The following is a 21,312-nucleotide window of genomic DNA, read 5'->3' as shown; positions in this document are numbered from 1 at the left end:
TCAGTTTTGTATGTCTCACTCCCATTTTTTTCTTTTTGCATTTTGAAGCTCTACTTAGAATCTTCTTAAGATCCAACAGTGCAAAATGCAAATTCTTGCAATTCATCAACTGGTATTGAGATTTTGATCAGGAGTGTAAGTGTGGGATATGGCATTGAAATGTTCTGCAGTTAAGTAGGCTATACTGACAGATGCATGCAGTTTCAGATGCAATGTTTGTTTCAGGATGGATATTTAGCTTATTTTGGAGTCTGTAATGTACTAAAGTTGCTCATTAGCATTGGTGCTCTATGTCTGCCACGTCTTTTCCTGTGGTTCTCTTGTTCTTCTGCAATCAAAATCCCCTTAACATGCTTTTAAGTTGTCACTTCACAGAAAACATTTCTATCATATCTGGTACCTATTTTATTGCTAAAATGTATAACTAACTTTGCTAGTTTAGCTGTTTTGGGGGATTTCCCATTGTTTTCTGTTAGCATTGTGCAAAGTGAGGACTAGCATCCTCTTAGCCACTTTAATTGGAGACCTGTTTGCAACTGTATTGCACTGATAAGCTGTAAAACAACAGACCAATTAATGTTTGGAGATCATGTATCTTTTTATTGAATTTGTGTAAGGAGAAAGACAACACACAGGACTGTTTTGTTTGTAGTTTTTGGGGACTCTGTACAACCGAGATATAAATAAATTGTTTGTTTTAGACATTTGTGTGTATATGCTTCTGAGATGTGGGAATATGTAACTTTAGGAGAAAGATCTGAACATGAAAATGCATTTGAAGTGCAAACATTGTTAGGTGTGGAAAAAAATAAATTCTGGCAGAAGCGAGTAAAGGGAATGCTACCTGTTTGTCTCATTATTTCCCTGTTATTTACAGGAGAGATTTAATCTGGCAACAGTCCTTACACACAGGGCCTGCTACTAAGGTAAGAGACAAAACTGCTCAGATTCATGGGTGAGGTATATTTTCAAAGGGAGTATAAATAGTCTAAATTAGACCTTAGTATTTAGACTAAATTAAAGGAAGAGCCATAGCGTGGTCAACCTGAACAGACCTTAAATAACACGCCACAGGTTGTGGCCAGTTCTGGTTGAAAAAAAAAAAAACAACATAGCATGTCATTGTCTTCTGCACTTACTGTTTAAATGTGTAAACCAGCTATATTTAACTTGGACCGGAGCCCAACTTAGGTTTCAGCTTCTTAAAATGAGCACATTTGACCTGTGAGACACTCTGGACAACATCCACTCCTGATGTTCTGACATCTCTAAAATTTAAATCAGCATTTTACCTGAGCTTATCATAGGTATAGGTATGATACCTACACCTATTTTAGCTACATTCTAAATAGAGTGCAATCTTTATTTATTTATCCATTTTAAGACTCCTTAATATGAGAAACATGGCAAGTGGAGTGTATGGACTGTATCTTGTCATAATTTGAGCAGTTGGTCTGGACCGAGGTTCTTAAAGTTATTAGGAGAAAAAGGGACAAAAACTCAAAAACTCCAGGGTAAAATACAGTTATTCTGCTATGTTTACCAGGATGTCTTTGACTCCCCTCAAGCCTGACCCTGCAAGGGCTGAAGCAGAGAATCTAACCTCTAATTAATTGTAAAGCATTAGCATACAAATGAGCTTAGTTACAGTTTTAGCTTTCCATCTGCACACTGTCAGCTGTTCGAATGCAATGACGAGAGTGAAGTGTCTTTAATTTCCCCGCTGCATCTTCTTATATAAATCTGGTGCACTGGTCATATGAAACATGGACGTGGTCTCACATCACTTGTCATTTTTCTGAAGTAGAATGAAGTTTGTTAATGGCGGTCTCCAAACTATTGTCACTAAACCTGAGCATGTTGCAAAGAGCATGAGTAAAGCCGGGCCTTAAGCTGCTGCATTGCACAGGCCTGTCAGTCAGATCAGCCATACCCCTAATTATGTATTAGAGCCTTTCATGTGTGGGTTCTCCCCGGGTACTCTGGCTTCCTCCCAACACCAAAAACATGCTCATTAGGTTAATTGGTGACTCTAAAGAGTGTGAGTGTGCACGTTTGTCTCTACATGTCAGCCCTGTGATTGACTGGCCAGTCCAGTGTGTAGCCTGCCTCTCACCCAGTGACAGCTGGGATAGGCGCTTTCTTTTTCTTTTTTCTCTTTCAGCATCTCCCTTTTATTCTCTTTCTGGAGTTTTCCCTTCTGTCTTCCAGCATCTTCTTTTTCCATTTTTCTGTATCTCCATCTTCTTTCTGCATAAACCTCTTTTTCTGCATCTCCCTTTTCTTCTCTATCTGCATCACCCTCTTCTCACTTCCTGGATATCCTTTTTCTGCATCCCCTTTTCTTTTTCGAGATCTTCTTCTTTTGTCTTTCTGCATCTCCCTCTTCTCTCTTTTGCACCTGCCTCTTCTGTCTTTCTGTATCTCCCTCTTCTCCTTTTCTGTATTTCCTTGTTCTCCTGCTTTCTTATGGTTTTATCAGGCATTCTCTGTTTAGATTCAATGTTTTGCCTTTCCAGCTCTACGTAAAGTCCTTGATGGCTATGTATACTCTGAATTGTAAAACCTCTTTTGTTGCCTCTTCCAAAGGCAAAGAAGTCACCGGATCATTACTCTCATAAGAGCATCAGATAGATGAAAATGACCCTGGAGCCTGGAGCACTATTGAGCAAAGCCTTGAGGGTTACTCTTCTTATTAAGTCCTTGCTTCTGGGAACCGTTGCCGCTTTTGACTAAGGTGGAGTCACTCACCTAGATTAGCCTTTAGCCTTGGAAGACCCCTCCCTGTACCTTTGACTAGTTATTGCTTCCTGCTGTACGGATCATACATCTGCGCTATTGATTGGCCTTGCCTGCTCCAGAGCTCTAATTGTGGTCCGAGCCTCGCATTTCACCGACAGTAATAGGTTACACTGAAGAATAAAGATGCAGTCGCTAGATATTGATCAAGAGGAATCTACACCTCCAGCAAAATTAACGAGACAATGCATATGGATCGATGCTCCTCTCCCTTTACTTGGCAAAAGATTCTCTTTTCTCCCCTTCTTCTTTTTCCTCCATGCAGGCGTCTGTAATCCAAGAAAAAGTGCTGATTTGTGCTCATCTTTTCAAAAGCATCTCATTAAAGTTCATCATGCAGTATCCATTGTAAAACCGCCAGGAATCTCATTATGGATTGGGAGTAGCTTGCCTCAGTTGTTTAGGTGTAACCAAGAAGCTGCTTGCATTGGGGTTGTGTTGTACTGTAGACCAAGAGGCTGCGATCGTCGGCTGTTTCAGCGAGTCTGATTACCAAGTATTGGAAGATGCTGCACCACAGAAGAAGTCATAAATGGACTGTAATATATGAAAAATTAATGGTGAGGATAACAGAAGATTAATGGAGTAATAACCTCACTATCATTAAATGCACAAAACACAATGAAGATGAAAATATGAGACCAAGCAACAAGGATGCAAGTGCAGACAAAAATCGATCCTGGTTTCCTATAATTAGCACTTCTAAAAGACTGATTGGAACAATTGGACGTGTGGTTTTTATTTCCATGGAGATCATTATGAAGTGGATTTTTCAAAGCCACAGGGCAGAGAAGTACTCACACATGTAATTACTCACCCTCGATGCCAGGCCCTCCCATGGTGAGACCCAGCGCAGAGGTTTCCAGTGTCAAGCTTCCTGCTGTGTATTTCTCTCTGTATGCTTACAAACAGAGAAGAATCCTTTCATCAAGGTCTCTTTTATCTGTAACACACAGCAGTTGACCACTTTACTGGACCTTTTTGCTCTTTACTAAACCCTCAGGGGTGCAGATTTCTCTCAAGAGAGCCGAGAGATGGTGAACTTTTAACCACAGCTAATGATGGCAGGAGTGTAAATTTGTTTTTAGTTCTTGTTCATGAGGTAGCATACTATAAGAGAGGTTCAAGGTCAGGCTACAAAGACGTCATATGAGAGTAGAAGGTTATCCGACATGATTTATAAGGTTAAAATAAATCTTATTTATTTATTTGAATTTAATAAACCAGGAAAACCTCAGAGTAAGTCCCAGAATAAGTCATTAGTCAAAACAGCTACAACCTGATGCATCATCTCCAACACTTTTTACTGACTTTTAAAAATATTGAGAGTCTTGCTCATCCACACACAGGTTTCCCTGTCATAGATTTCAGGCTGCAGGAGCAGCAAACCTGAAAATCTTTGTACACATTTCAAGACAAACTTTGGGTACAGATAGCAAAAGTAAATTTTCAAGCTAAGTCACAGAGCCAATCAACTTGATCAGAGCACAACGATGAGTGAAGGACTTTATATTCATTGTAAACCTCAGTGCCCTGTGGTTTACAGTATCCAAAGATTTAAAACATTGAAATACATGCCTATATAAATTATCCCCGAAATCAATCAGCAGTAACCTGACATCCCAGATGGATTTGTTTCAGACATCTATCTGGAAAACCTCCCATAGACAGTGCTTGGGAAAGGGCAGAGCCATTGAAAAGGTGACTGGATGAACATTCTGTCTGTCACATCTTACAGCAACAAAACACGTGATGTAGCCGCTACCAAGGAGTAAACTCCACACAGAACCACATAGTGTGAACCATGGTAACTGTAGACTTTTGCTGTTTTTTTTTTTTTAAAAAGCAACTCATTGCTGTTCTTTGTTCTTTAAATGAAGAAATGTTGTCAAGTTCTAATAAAACTGGCTCTTTAGCAACATCCACGCTAATGTCTTCCACCATAATTGCACCAGCCTCTTGTCGCTGCTTGCTTATGTCACGACTCCGCCACGCCTGAAAGCAGTGCCCCTTAACGCTGATCCTGTCACTTTCTTACCAGGCCCAAACGATTCAGATTGGGGCTTTGCAAGATGGATTCGCCAGTGAGAAACACGGAAAAGAGCGTATCCATCTGCTTTGCTAGGTTAAATCAGAGGTATATAAGTGGCAGAAACAAGTCTTTTCCTAGCAGTAAAAGAAAAAGAAGACTGATTTCTAAAATAAAAACCCAGCCACAGCTTTAACTACATTCAGAACAGAATGATCTAGAATAAACCTGATGTATATAAAAACATCACGTCACAAAAAATACAGAGGAGAATCAGGAAGATCCTTTGGCTTACACAAGAAGGAACACCAGAAAGAATGTGAGAGGGAAACATCTAGAAGGTGCACACGATCAATCGTGGGGGGGGGTTACAGGTAACCCCGCACCTGGGATTCTGTCCTAGTGCATGCTTATGCCAATCAAACCTGTTTATCAGCTGACACCATGTTTCACAGCAGCATTACGTGACTCTTCTGAAGAGGACAGCAGGAAGTAAGCAGTCAAAACATGTCAACGTAACCAAACACTTCACTAGTCTGTTGATAAAGATACATGTGGAAAAAACTATTTATTTTAAGTGTTATTTTACATTTTAAAAATTACATGTTTGATTATTATTATTTGTTTTAAACCTTGGTGAATATCAGAATCTTTTCTCCTAAAGAACACCAGGTGATTAAGGCCCAGTGTTCCTTTCTTTTTTTTTAATCACATTAATTACAGCTCACCTTTGCAAATCCTCGCTTTGCATCTTTACAAACTTTCCCTAAAACTGCATATTCTGCAGGAAACAGATGGATTTAAAAGAAATTCAGAAACAAAGTCATTTTCCCTGGCACCAAATTAGCACAAGTGGTTGTTTCAACCATTTTTGATTATGTCCATTCTGTTGGCTGATTTCTCTTCAGTAAAATTGCTGTAATTTTTGCTAAATTGCCGCCAGTGATTAGTTGAACTCGACTGATTATTTTGCCTGCACAATTGCAAATGCCTGAGGGGAATGTAGAAATGCTGTATGAAAAATGTCCTCCTGTTTTTTCAGATATTCTGGACTCCAGTCCCACTGGTGCCTCACTCATGAGAATAAAATAAATAGTGGGAGTCTCTGTGCACACCTGAAGTCCTTAATACGGTGGATCCTCGTGTCCTCTCTGCAGTGCCGTCTAAAAACAAGCTCATTACTTCATTGTTTTTCCTCAGGTGTCTGAAATGACTAAGTGCTCTTAATATTAGCAGTGACAGGCGTGGTTATGAATACAGCTGAGGCATTAGTATTGAGTAAAGATGCCTCATAGGAAATGCTAAAAAGGGAAACATAATTTCCGGCATTCTTTAACACATTCTTACACACATTTGTTCTTTGAGGCGATATATTATGTAACACTTCTTTCGTTCAATCGCACTGCTCACATAGTAATTTACATGTCTTGTCTTTGTTTTTTCTTTAAAAAAATCTAATCTCCTGTGTTTTATCACTATATGCAAATGCACTGATTCAAGCATTATTCATTCAGGAAAAGCAGCACAATTAGGAGAAGAACAACAAGCAGGGAATAGCCAGAATCACCTCCATTTTACACCACCAATTTGTTATTTCTTTTGATTTTTTTGCATTATTCTAAAAGATTTCACTTGGCAGGATCCTGATTTGTTTGCTTCCATAGAGATGTTTTAAATACAGCTGCTTGGCTCATTTTCTTTCTATCAATCATCAATAACAGGCAATTAAAAGCTGCTTCAGAAACGTGATTGAGCAGTAAAATTAAAGCCCCATGTTTCACCTCTTCCCACTTTAAATGGTCTTACAGCCCTCCTGAGGGCTTGAGAAAAAGTGGTCACCAATGAGGTGGTGTTATCGATGGTGCTGACATTTGCGGTTCCACCTTTCAAGTACCTGGCAATATCAGTTTTCCTCCCTGTCTGTCTAGCTTTATCTCTCATGTACAGTATAAGCACATCTCTGACTCACTTTGTCTCTATAAGTCTAATCCAGCGCTGTGTGTCTGTCCGCCATTATTTTCCTCCTCTTTCCCTGCATACATATTTTTGATGTATATCTGCACAAAGAAAGGGCCAGCTCTATTAATTAGGAGCATGGCACCGTTAAAAAGGATCCACAGGGAGAGATGGCGGTACTTGCTGCTCTCAACCTGCCCACCTTGTCCTCCCACAGTGCCGGTGATTAATGATGTCAGCTATATCAGGGGGGCCCTTATCAGACATGGATGCTCCCACCAAACAAAGCCAGGGTTAGGAGCTCGCTGTTTAACTGATGACGGCGAGGGGAAGACGAGGGCCGTCGTGAATGCTAATGGCCCTTGGCGTCGATACTTAACTGAGCGCTCGGGAACATTAAATGCTCTTCCCAGTTTGAAGCCAGCTGTAATTGGGATGTGTATGACCACATTAGAAGGGCTTTTCCTGTAATAGTCAGAGGCAGGGAGGGTATTCATATCTTTTATGTAGTAAAACAATAATGTAAATGCAGTCTCCTGAAATTTAAGTATCAAATATTCAGGATGATGATAAAATAAAATATAAAAGCATAGACAGCACAATGTACTTACAGTACCCACAAGGAGTTCATCTTAAATGTGTGTGTCAGTGGCTTTTTCTCCCAGAGGCTGAGAGAAGCCAGGCTTTCTGATTTATTACTGTCACACTTAAATGTTTCAGATCATCAAACACATTTTAGTATTAGACCACGATAACAAGTAAATACAGCATGCCGTATTAAATGATGATTTCATTTTTTAGGGGAAGGAGCCATTCAGACCTGCCTGGCCCTAAAAAAAGTTTACCTTTAAATAGAAACTGGCTGACAAAGTGAAGTAGTAGTCTTTGTGACTACAGTGAACTATGCTTAGGGCTGTTATCCACAAATGGGGAAAACTTTAACTGTGGTGACCCTTCCCGGGAACGTCCAGCCAACCAAAATTACTCCAAGAGCATATTGGTGACTCATCCAGAAGGTCATAAAGAACCCAGAACAACATCTAAAGACCTGCACGTGTTTTGTTGCTCTGATTGGTCCGTACAGATTTGACAGACAGAACATTCATCCAATCACCCACAAAGTTTTTTTTCAAAGGCTCTGCCCTTTCCCAAACGCTGTCTATGAGAAGTTTACCACATAGATGTGTGAAATACATCCATCTGGCGTGTTAGGTTAAAAATCCAGGGCATCCCTGGATTCCTGGATCTTTATTTTGACCCAGGAGATATTAAGTCTAAACAGTACTTGCTTATTGCTTATTTATCTAAGGGCCCCTGCATCATCAGCAAAGTCAAGATTGGTGAGTTGGACATTGCCAAATGACAAACATGTGCTGACTCTTCATCATCAGCTGTTTGCATCACCTGGTCACACATCCCAGCAGCCTCAGATTACAAAAATCAGCCTTCCTGGGGTCGACCCCAAGCCTAGCAGGGTGGTCAGGTTTTTTCATCTCATTAGCCTTAAATGACATTTTCAGCTAACACCTACACCACCAGTGTCTGCAGACAACCCTCAATTACCCTCCTTGTAGAGCTCAAGCAAGAATAGCTATCTAGCAATAATTCAGTTCTCACATTAATGTAAAACAAATGTCTATCTTGATGCATCTTCCTGTCTCTCCTAATTGAACTATCTGTGCAAAGCATGTGTCTGGCTGTATTCATCGGGATTGTCTGCATTGCTTATTTTTTCTTTGAATTACTGGCCACATTAGTTGGACATTAGAGATAAAGATAAAGCATTCCTGCTTCTAAATGAAGTGGAATTAATTAGCTGCATGAAATTTCTCTGAATCCATGTTCCTCTTCCTCCTCAGGAGGCATGAATATGTGGTTTTACACTTGATGCTGGTATTTGCAGTAAAACAGCAATGACTTCATTTTTCCATTAGTCCTTCTTCCCCATTACCATTTATCTTTATTTAATGGCTGGTTACGCGCTCAGGCACGAGTGTAGATTCTCACAAGGTTACATGGTTTAATGGGACGCTCTGAATAAACGATCTTATCTGATCTAATGGAAGCCCAGGAATCAATAAAACAATCTCTGAGTCTAATCAAACTCTGATCTTTGTCAGCTCATGTGACTTATCTCCTGGTTATGAGATATCGGCTGTGATATTCTTGCTTTCAGCGTTATCATCTACGTGCATCGCATATTTTGAAAGTGAGCTCGGCGAGACCTTGCACGTGCAACACATCAGGCCTATCCGTCTTCAGCCGAGAGAGAGCAAGACGGAGAAAAGAGAAAGATTGGATCTCGTCTTTCTGACGTTCTGCCACTACAAAGGCAATATCTCTCCTCCGTCCTCCGATAGCTATCTCATAAAGGACCGAAATAGAATACAGTACCAGAGAGAAGACACTTGTGTTTTATCAAGCGTTGGAGGACGTCTAATGAAGCAGCACACAATAAAGATTATTCCGGCAGAAAAAAGGCGCTCTTAAAATGCATTAAGAGTCATGATATCCAATCTAATGCTGCTTTGTTCTCAGGGAGAGGGGAGGGGATCTGGACCAGAGACAAAGACTGTACATGTGAAAGGCTACTTCAACAATTACCAGTTCATTTACCATTTGAGTTACAATGTGCTGAAATAAACCGTATGTGATTAGGAGGAACAACAAAACCCCCTTCACTAGATCAAAAACGCCAACATGTGAATGTGATTTGAATAAGCTCCTCAAAGAGCAAATGCTACCTACAGGAATAGATTCTTTTCATGTGGAGGAGAGGAGCTCCTGCTGTGCTGTTTACATCTCATGAGAACATGGCACAAAAAGAAACGTACACAGATGGAGATGGTTAATTTGTTTCTGTTTGTTAACCCAACCTTGTTTGCCTGAGGCTAAGGTGTAAGAAAACATACAAGTCTGCAAATTAATAGTTAATGGCCACCATTTATTAGCTATTCTACTATTGTCAGGGGAAAAGTGTAAGTAAAGGCAGATTTGATAGAATGCACAAAATATTGAGAGTATAGAGTTACTGAAAGAAAACTGGTAATATTAAAACGCTTGGGTATGTTACGTTAGTTCACAGAGCAAGACAGCTGCCTAAGAGGGCAGGTCCCCTTAAACTTTCCAATTTGACATGAAAATACAAAAAGTCCTCTCACCTAAAGTTCAGCTGTCCTACTACAGAGAACATATGTGGGTGAGCTCTGACCCAGTACTGGAAATGGCCATAATAAATTTTGGGAGACAGCACCTTCTGGTGGTGAGATATTAGTGTGACAACGAACACGTGTGACAACCAACCCTGTTCTCCCCTACCATTGTCTGAGGATGGCCCTTGGCAAAGCTGCATTTCACGTAAAGGGGCAAAAGAATGAAGATTACTGATCATCGTGAGGCCATGGACTTCCTCAGCAAGGAGACAGAGGTGCACAAACCAACGGACACCACCTGAGCTGTAGCTGGATGGACCGGAGATCTGGCCAACGGACATCAGGCTGGTTAGTTATGCAAATTATATGTCATGGAATGGGACTGTGGCTGGAGAAATATGAGCTGGACACAAGTTTTGATGAGTTTTAATTATTGCTCTATGAAAACTTTTGTTAAAAGGAGTTATTTGATCACTTCTGCAAGTCCCGAACACAGTGAGTAAAAGCTGAGTGCTTTGAAATGAGCAATTACGAATGGTTAACTGGCTAGTATTCATGAACAAGTGTAATAGGCTATTAAACATGAAAGAATCTGTTGAAGAGAGTCTGACACCTGTGGTTTATGTCGTTATGCTAAGATCAGTTGTAAGGGCTGGAAGAATTTGTTTATTTAAAGTCGCCATTATTGTTTGAAGTTTATTTGGCCTAGATATTATCATTATTTGAATGGGTTTTCTAACATCACAATCTGTGTAATTAAATGTTTCGTGCTTTGGTTTCTGGTGGTGAGCCACACACATCTGCAAGGTCTCACCATATCATATGCAGGCTCTTCTCTCTCTTTGCTGGATTTGACCCACATTCAACAAGGGAAAGCTTCTTAGCAGGCTGATGGTATGGCAGTTTTTTTTCTCTTTGGGTATGAAAACACCAATAGCTTGCAGCCATTCTAATGGAGTTTGTTATTTCCTTAAACTGTTTTCATGCAATTTTACTACCAGGGCTCAGTTTAGTAGAGTGTATAAGGGATTCCATTGGGCTCAGGTGCTGACACTGAAACTCTGATAGCCTCCACCAACTCCATCAGATATTAAACGACAAGGTTGGTGGAGATGACAATGACACGTTCTAAGGGACTCATGAGTGGTGTTCTCTTCCCTTATTCTACTGAATCTTGATGTACTGTTCCAACTCCTCTTTGCCATAGCAACCATGGACATGTCAAAGGGGTTCTTTGAAGAAGGCAGCAATCTTCTTTTTAATCTTCCATCTCCTGCTTCTTAAGCCGGATGTACACTGTGCGATTTTCCTGCAATTCAGCCACGAATTTGGAGTCGCACGACTCCCTTGCAACTCCAAAGGGAGCCATGTGACCATCATACGGTCAGCTTGAAATTGCACAGTGTATACCCGGCTTTAGCTTTTGCTGGAGCTCAGCTTTAGGCCAACTGTCTGTTAAGGGGTAGTTTTTCTCCAATTCTGTCCCAGGCTGAACAATTTTGAAAAAACAAACAAACAAACAAACAAAAAAAAACCTTAATTGCTATTTGTACTCATTTTGCAAATGTGATGTAAATTGCTGCATTGCACTCTCAGGTTAAGTCATACATTACAAGCTCTGCATTCCACAAAGACCAGTGATCATCAGCTGGTCGCCCGGCTCCACATCAGGCCCCCAGAAGATTATTAAATTCAGAAGAAATGCAGAAGGAAAATAAATTAAATACACAAGTATTTAGGGTAACTTTTCTTTCTATAAACTCCTATAGCTGTTAAACTAGTGATCAATTGTGATCAAAACAGTTTTATCTGAATGACTAAACATTTGATCAGTCTTTTAGAAATCCACCCACTAGTCAATAATAAGCAAACATGATGCATTATAAGTGGCCACACTTTAGTTTATTGTTGATTAAAACTGGATTTTCTGCATCACTTTTCCACTTCAAGATCTTTAACGTTAGCACTTCATCTTAGTGGGCCCTAATTACTTTATAATTTTATAGTTATAAGTGTAATAATCTAGTACTTTCTCAAGAATAAAGTGGTAATTGGACACTTGGATTAGACAACATGACAACCCCAGAAATACGTGACACAAACATATTTATTTTTATATATGTGAATGTCTGGTCCCTAAAGTGTCCGTCAAGGATAAAGCTGGCCCTTGACGAATGCAATTGATGACCACTGACTTAGACTATAGGGTGACTGCTGATAATTACTGAAAGAATTGCATTGAAGCTTGGTACAAACAATCAGGGTCACCAGAGAATGAAATAAAGTCATGTAACATTTGCAAAGATGTTCATAGTTCCCAGATGTCGAATCCCAACAACCTTACAGTTGAATCATCATAAATCAGTATTTGTTGCATTTAACTAGTAGTACAATCAGTCTTAGATTCATGCAGGTGTGACTTTTCTATTGGCTGTTTCTATTTGGGTGTTTTTCACATTACTTTCTGTCTTCCTCTTGCTGTGAGAAGTCAATAGTGTTAATTTATGCTCATTTTGTGCTCTATGTTGATCCCATTAGCACTGTGACTCAGTATTGGCTGCCAGCAGATTGTCTATGTGCCACGTGTGGATCTGGTTTTACCCACCTAGGGCTTCCTCTTCACTCATTTGCTGTGAAATTTAAAAAGAATACGTGGCATCTTCCACCAAATGTGGCTCCTTCTTCCCTTTCAGCATCATCTCTCCACGGCTCTTATTCACCCTGCGTGCCGGAGAGGTCCGCGAGACTCATTAGCGCCTGCCTCTGTGTTTCATGCCGAGTTTCCCCAAAGGCATTACTAGCACCATTAGCCCAGGCAGCAGTGAGATTTCAAACTGCCTGGGCAGACGGATGCCTCCCAAACCAAAGTGTACTCCTTTCTTTAATTAGCATTTTTTCAAACATCAATATATTTTCGTCTGGCCTCCCAGGACCAAAACTCTGCCGAATTAATTATTAACAGCCATGCTGTCTTCCACTTTCAATTTCTCCCACCTCCTCCTTCTTCCTTTGAAAGCAGTCATGGTTTCCAAGTTCCTGCCTCTAGTTGACTGTGAATGCTGGGTGGATATTTAGCGACAGCTTCCTCCCCGAGGAATGCATAATAACTTGCATTTTGTGCATAAAATGATCAATTTAGGTCCACATTATGAAGGCAAGCTGCATTTTACTGTCCATCAAAGCTTTTATGTATGAGACTTTGCTGCCCACAGGCCAGTTTGTTAATATTCCCATCTTTAATAATTATCTCCTGTCAGATTTCAGCATTCATTGTACCACCTTTCAAGTGAAGCAAATGCAGCATTACCTGCTGGAAACAGCATAACTCCTTTCTAGAATTCCCCCTAGCAGACAACAGAGGGTGATATCTCTTTCTATTTGTCATAAAAAGAAAGCAATAGTGAGGCCACTGACTGCAGATGACAGGGGATTGCATCTGAGGCACAATGTGGTTGGAGAGATAAAGTTGAAAAGCAGCAAGATACCCTTTTCCTCTTTTGGCCTTGGCTAGCCTTTTTGACAGAGTGAGGTGGAAATAACCACAGCCTGTCAAGACTCTCCATGGTAACCATACAGCTCCTACAAATGTACCTTCACACATCAGCTAAAGTCATCAGTGAGAGGTCTCCTCCTGCCCACTACTCTATGTTGTTAAATGACACTGTCTTTGTTCATCATATAATAACAAGTCTGCAATCAATGTTCTCTTGTTGTGCCGGACAAACATACTAATGGCTACCTTGAAAGGAAAAGACCCACTTGCCTCTCAACATGCCTGAGGAATGTAATGATGGAATGATGAAAGTTAAAAAATGAGAGAAGATTCAGTGACCTACTGATACAAGGGGTCAAATCCTGTTGTGTAGTGTAGTTTATAGTGCTGTTACTCTGACCCATCACCCCCAGCACTGTAAAAACCTATCCTTAAAAAGACCCCCAGAGGCTGTTTGCAGATGTTACAGTGAAGAACTCTAGATGGAGGCAGGAGGTGATTTCTGCATCTGCACTATCAAAAAGCTGACATTTTTTTACTGTCTACAAATGTGCCATCTATTCACATTGGGAAAAACGATATTGAGTACTTCTGAGTCGAAAAGAAGTCACATAATAAGGCAAAAAGTGTAAAAAGCTGAAATAAAAAAGCTTTTATTGAAAGTCTGCAGAAGCAGAGTGAGGCAGTGCTCACATATGGACCATTTACACCAAGAGCATCACAGTGCAGTTAACCATGGTTTGGCAGAGTAGAGCCAATCTCTCTTGTGTTCCCACTGCTGATGTTCGGCCAGCCTCATGCATTGTGGAAATCCCACTTTAGAGATCCGTTTCATTTTGCCCAGCTCTGTAGTAAGAGCCGGACTATTGGCTTCCAAACGGCTCATTTCTTGGTACCAGTTTTGTGGTTAAAATGTGCAGAAAATAAACAAAAAGGGTGAAAGCAAACTCATTCCCAACAAGAGTCAGCTCATATGGTTCACATATGAGAGCTATTTCATAGAACAGGCTCATTTGAGCAACACATTATTATTCAGTGTGATGTCCGTGACATCTAGCCTTGCAAAGCAGATGGATTCGCCTGTTTCCGTGTTTCTCACTGGCTAATCCTTCTTTCAAAGCCCCCATCTGAACAGATTGGGCTCTGTAAGACAGCGATAGGACCAATCAGGAGTAAGTGGCAGTACTTTTAGGTGTGGCGGAGTCGTGACTCAAGCAACCAGCGACAAGGGGCTGGTGCAATTGACCTATGGCTAAGTCCCGCCCTGAAACGTGATGAGCCAATCACAGTACGTATAGCCGTTCCATACACTCGGACAACTGATGCCTGGACATCCATTGAAATGAATGTCAGAAAGTCAGTTTTCGTCCAGTTTTATGAGGTTTTTTTGAGATTTTAAGTTTAAAAATGGTCAAACGTGTTCATGGGGTACATGTGACTCCAACACAAGGTATCCTGAGAGGCTGGGCGATGGAGTGTATTTTTTACCCTTTCCTAAGCCACATCTAAACTGAGAAAAGTGTCTTCTTTGGATATAATTGTGCAGTAGACCACAACATCAACTCAGCATGAATACAATTAACACGGATGTCTACATCTGCTCTAAGGTAAGCCAACATCGTCTTTGAGGCTACATATTGTCACTTTGCTGGAAAGAAATATAAAGTTATCTTTAACATATCTAATGTTAGCTATAGTTAGCCTAACGTTAGCTCCTAGCAGCATTGTTCGTTGTGTCATGTTGTTTGTTGGGAGTTCATTGGCATTTTTTGTTCTAGTTTTTGTACTTTGGTCAACGTGCATCATTGTTAGCTGTTGTCCAAAGGGCTCTAGTTAAACTAACATCAACTTCTAGAGCTTAGCTTCATGAACTTATCTGTAGTAGCAGAGATAACAAAGGTTGGCAAACTTTATGCTGAATGATTCAAAGTTAATACTGTAGCACCAGACTAACGGAGAGACACTCTTGGTGAAGATGGTAAAAAGGCTGTTATATTTTTCTATATTCTGAGCCAAAAACCTTAACTTCAGTGGCTCTTTGATGCTGATCCTCTATCTTGTGGTCTGAGATTGTGATGGCAACGAGATGCGCTCTATCATGTTTGCACTGGGACCTGTAAATTTTGGCTTGTAAGTGAAGGTTTTTATCGACCTTCTCGAAAATAAAATGATTAATATATCCCTCCAATGCGTAGTTTAGACCCTTTTGGTGACTTCTAGATGATATGTGATCTTTTTGTCTCCAAAAATCATCAATGGCCTCCTGTAAAATGTCTCCTACTGTGACAACTGCCATAGCGCCTGTCACTGAATGTTCATTGTTTGTCCAAGTGAGTAAAGGGGGCGTGGCTTAGCCATAGGTCAATTATGGTGGAAGAGATTAGCGTGGATGCTACTAAAGCCTCAGTTTTATCAGAACAGATAAAATCTTCATTAAAAGACGAACAAAGAGCAGTATTGAGTTGTTTTCTTTTCAAAAACCACAAAAGTTGTGTACTGACATGTCTACAGTTGCCACGGTTCGCGTCATGCAGTTCTTTATGGCATTTACTACTTGGTAGCGACGCTCACCTTTACACAAAATGTACATATTTGATTTGTTGTAATTTGGTCCACTTTGGCTTTTCAGACTTTTTAATTTGGTATAATTCGGTCTAATCACAAATTGTTTAAAACTTTGCCATGGTGTGGTTTCCCTTCTTTGTCATGACCACCATGACATCAGTCTCTTACACCACAAGGTTTATTTGATTAATAGTGCAATTAGAAACGTGTTTATGACAAAACACTGGAGAAAAGCTGTTAAAGGGGCATAGCCAGCCTTTAAGCACTGTACAAGACTCCCCAAAACCCTTGTCTAACTCTGTCTGGCTAGCAATTGGTGATATCAATCAGCTCCGCCCTAGTCCAATAGGCCCATCTGGCCTTGGTAGGTCATTGGGACCATGTGACTGCAAACAAACCTGTGCAAGTTTAGCAGGGATGGTAAACCAAGGCAACTTTACATGTCACTTCCGTGTCATTTTAGGTAGTTTGGGATCAAAGGCATGCCAGGGCCAGTCAGGAGAAAGTAAAAAACATCTCTTCCATCACGAAAAGCTATCAGTGTGATTCTCTGCTCTTTTATTAAAAAGACTGCAAAAATTGTAACATTTACTTTAATCTATACAGTATTTCTCACATGTATTTTAGCCAATCACATCACTGTTTGTCAGATATGTCTAAGGCTGAGATCACACCGGATAGTCTGGGAGACTGTGCTCGACTGGGGCCTGAAATTGTTGCACTTTCATGTGGTTTGGTTCACTTTAACATAGCACTTGGTCACAAACCAGAGCGTCTGGAAAACATCGAACAGTTATAATTTCTGCTCATTTGTGGCGTTATCATCCCAAACAAACGGCGATAAAGAAGAAAAGAAGACGTAGTAGAAGACAAGAACAGGTCATCTACTGGCCAGAACAGACACCAGGAATCCATCTCCTACCAGCACAGTATTTCTGTTGTCTTGGGATTTTTGCTTTTGCTTTGGTGTTCATATATCTGTGTTTGACAATAGGTTGCCTGTGTGAGATGAATTAATCACTACTGAAGTAGAAGGCAAGCAAGAAAGACAGTGAGATGCTACAACGTGTTAGCATGGTTACACTTCCTGTCTTTGGTTCACAAGTTTGTCTGCTTTGCTTTTACACCTCAAATGAACCGCACCAGGGTTTGTTACCTCCGCCAAGGAGGTTATGTGATCGGGTAGGTTTGTTCGTTTGTTATTAGTTTGTTAGCAACATAACTCAAAAAGTTGTAGACGTTTTTTTCTGAAATTTTCATGAAATGTCAGAAATGGCATAAAGAAGAACTGATTAGATTTTGGGAGTGGATCCGGAATTTTTAAAAGGATTCTGTCCTATTGGGAGATAGGGCTAATGGCGGAGGTCTGGTCTAGTTTGGAATTCAAGCGAGACCCTTGTTTTTCAGCGGACCAGAGTTCACTTGTTTGGCCTGAACCACGGTTCGAATGAGCTTCAAACCGCTCCAAACGAACCAGACTATCCAGGGACACAGCCCAAGGTTTGTTTAAAGTGGACCCAACAGCTCTGGTGTGAATGTGACCTTTAAAAAAAGAGCACAATCCAAAGGCATTGATGTCGCATCAGGTGTAAATGCATTTGATAAAAACATGGGGTCCAGTTTTGATAAAACTGGTTATGAGAAAACACCAGGAAATGAACGCTTAAATGTTGATCTATTGTCTCATATTCATCTTTTGATGTCAAACCGAAATGTTTTAAGTCAACAACGAAAATTAAAGAATTGGGCCAAAGGTTCCAATACTTTTGGAAGGGACTGTATGCCTGATAACATTGCAGTGTAAGAGAAACAAACTCTTCCAGTTTTTACCATACCTTAAATACCAGCCTGGGATGAAATGACCGGCCGAATGCACACCAGTGCAGTGAGATCTGACCTCAGTGCAGACTACTCTCTACCTCTCAAATTATGACAGTTTGTTCAGTGACCTCAGAGTGAACTATACTCACATTTTGTTTGAAAACTGAACTGATCATCTCATCATTCATTAAGAATATGAACACGCACAACAAGCACATTCATTCGGGCTGTTTAGACACAGCACAGTTAATGGGGATCCATTAGCTGTTGGAGCCAGACTCTAGTCGACACTTTAGGAACTGTAGTTGGGGTTTATTTTTCAACACTGGAGGTTACCACTTGGTTTGTCATTTTAAAGTGGCTCTGGTGGAGCTGTCAATGTAAAATACTAGCTTTGAGGATGTCATACTGCTGTTACAAGGGTTATCTTAGTTTGGCCATGAACAAAACACTGCCTTGTGGAAGAGAGGCTCTTACCAGTGCTGTTAAGCTGCAAAATGAGAACTGGAGAAAAAAGGGATTTGACTCATACTTTGACTGGAACTTTTTAAGAGTTTGGGGCTTTTGCTCCTTGATTGTTGGCCCTTCTTTATCCTCTCTTTCTGTCACTAGAGGTGAATCATTATCCCTCTCATGAGTACCATCTGCTGAGAAAGACCACGTAACATGATCAACAACAGTCATTGTTTTCTCAGCTGCTGTTTCCAATGTTAAGAACTTTAAACTTTAATATGAATTCATTCCAATAGACGCCCTCTAATAATTGCCTTTAAAGTAATCAAATCCAGACTTTTTCACAGAAGTTTGAGTTAAACTGCACCAACGAGGTTGTGTTTGCTTCCACAGAGCAGCCCTTCCTTACTGAAATGTTTGTATAATTAAGACTCCAATCTGTCATCTTCCTCCAGTCCCATATGTTTGAATTGAGGCAGACTCTCTCACCCTGCTGGTTGAGTCTCAATCATTTGATCAGGTTATGGTTGTAGCCTGAGAGCATGTGGTTGTTTTCCACCAACACCGGTTATTTAAAGTTGCCCGAGCACTCACACAAAGTTATAATGTCATACCTGAATCACTTTTTGAATAATGACAAACCAAATGGAATGATTTTAAAGCAAGAAAGCAGGGGAGATAACTTCATGCTAGCAGACCATATGGCTTTTTTTTAAAGCAGGTGGAAAAACAGATGCTTTTAAAAGCCCAGCGATGGACCAACAAAGACAAAAAAGGAAGTGATATTGGCAAATTTAAAAATGAAAACCAGTCCTTCACAGTGGAGGCTAAGAATTCTAATATCAACAATCATGTTTTTTTCTACCTGGTAATCAACAGAGGCACGTTTTACCATAATTACTCCAGCTGTGTTTGATCAATTGTTTTGGGAGGTCAAGCTGAGACGCTTTGATATGTCAATGTTTGCAATTTTAAACCACTTTTGATGCCCACTGAGCATCCTTAATTTCATTGTTCGTCTATGTTCAAAGCACACACGCTTTCTACACGCTCAGCCGTAGATTATCTCCAGTGATAATATCCTATTTGGAGCAGTTAGAGCCGCTCCGGCTCAAGCTCCTCACTCAGATATAGATCAAGATATATTGCATGTTTCAATTTGATGCTCACAGTGTGTGAAAGATTTATATTGATGTCATGAAAGCAAATTAAACAGAAAGCACATTATGTATTTGCTTTTCAGCTCTATATTTGATGGAATAATTTGCAACAATACAAACAGAGAAATCTGACTGTTTGATGTCACAGTTATCTGTCCTCGGCTGGACACACACCAGACTATTTTAAGTCCTTTGTTAGGCTACATCCCCCTTTTGATCAGGGGTCATCCTGATTAAAAACGTCTCTAACAATTATTTGTCCAAATAATCCTCAAGTGAGTGTCACAGCCTTTCCAACCTCGAATTATAAATATTAAACATGCTTGATATCTATGATTCTAGGTCTGACTGCCTCAGATGGCAGCCTGACTGTTATTCAAATACATGTACTTAAATATGGAGTTGTCCCCCTTTTGCAGATATAACAGCCTCCAATCTTCTTTGAAGGCTTTCTATAAGATTTGGGGTGTTTAGTGGGAATTTGTGCCCATTCCTTCCGTAGAGCATTTATGAGGTCAGGCATTGATGTTGAATGAGAAGGCCTGGCTCACAATCTTCATGTCAGTTCATCCCAAAGGTGCTCCATGTGGTTGAGGTCAAGGATCTGTGCCGGCCAGTCAAGTTCTTCCACACTAAACTCATCAAACCATGTCTTTATTGTCCTTGCTTTGTGCACTGGGACACAGTCTTGATGAAACAGAAAAGGGCCTTCACCAAGCTGTTGCCACACAGTTGGAAGCACAGCATTGTCCAAAATGTCTTGGTATGCTGAAGCATTAAGATTTTCCTTCACTGGAGATAAGGGGCCTTTCCCAAACCCTTAAAAAAAGACCCATACCATTAGGGAGCATGAGAAACAATGGTGACTTAATGTTTCAAAAAATGTTGTTGGAGCACAGATGGCCCAGTGTTAAGGTCACCCCCATTTATGCAGATGGTTTGGGTTCATCTCTGGCCTGTGGCTCTTGCCATGATGTCATAGCCCACTCTCGCATCCCTGTTTCTGGCTCTATCTATTGTCTCATTCTCTCTTATAAAGGCAAACAGCTCCATAATAAATCTTAGATTTAAAAAAAGGTACAAATTTCATTCAACACTAACGCTGTTTTGTAATATGTATAACTTTGTTGAAATAAAAGCTACAATGATTCTGGTCCCTGACTTTTTTCTGTATTTTAATTTAAAATGTTATTTTAATAAATTGTACAAAAGGCTAAGAAAATGTGACCACTTCTACCTAGAACGACCATAGACAGTCATTTTGACAGCAGTTTCTGCTGCACTTAAACTGATGTCATTCTGCAGTCACAGCTGTATCTTCTTTGCTTGGCTTAATTCACTGTTTCTCACACAGTTAGCAGCCAACTGGACCAAGTTAAGGTGTTTAGTAGTTTAATAGAACCAAGGTGAGCAGGTTTTAGGATGTAATTAGTCAGGTTAAATGTAGCCCCAGAAATGACATGGTCAAAAAGAATTAAATTGTGGCCACAATATAGCTGTAATATAGCACAAAATGCCAATTCATAGCGACAAAATACCAACATGTGGCCATGACATAAGTGTAACATCTAAGTAGGCTGGGAATGAACGCCTAAAATAAAATTAAATCATACTATCCCTGTCCATCATGTAGCTTTGGCCCCTCTACTGCCTCTACCTTAGACCTTAGAGAAAGTGCGCTCAATTTGCTTATCCATCTGTCCAGGAATGATATTAATATTATTAATTATTATTTTGTACCTACTTCATGGCCACAAATTAGTATTTTGTGCGCACATACTTATGTCGTGGCCACAAATTAGTATTTTGTGGCCATGAATTAGTATTTTTGTCATCAAAACATTTCATAATTGTTTAGTAAACCACATTTACATCATGAATTAC

The sequence above is a fragment of the Cheilinus undulatus genome, linkage group 14 (assembly GCF_018320785.1).
Source record: "Cheilinus undulatus linkage group 14, ASM1832078v1, whole genome shotgun sequence".
In the NCBI taxonomy this organism is placed as follows: domain Eukaryota; kingdom Metazoa; phylum Chordata; class Actinopteri; order Labriformes; family Labridae; genus Cheilinus; species Cheilinus undulatus.
The sequence above is the reverse complement of the archived record's forward strand: the minus strand, read 5'-3'. Positions refer to the sequence as shown.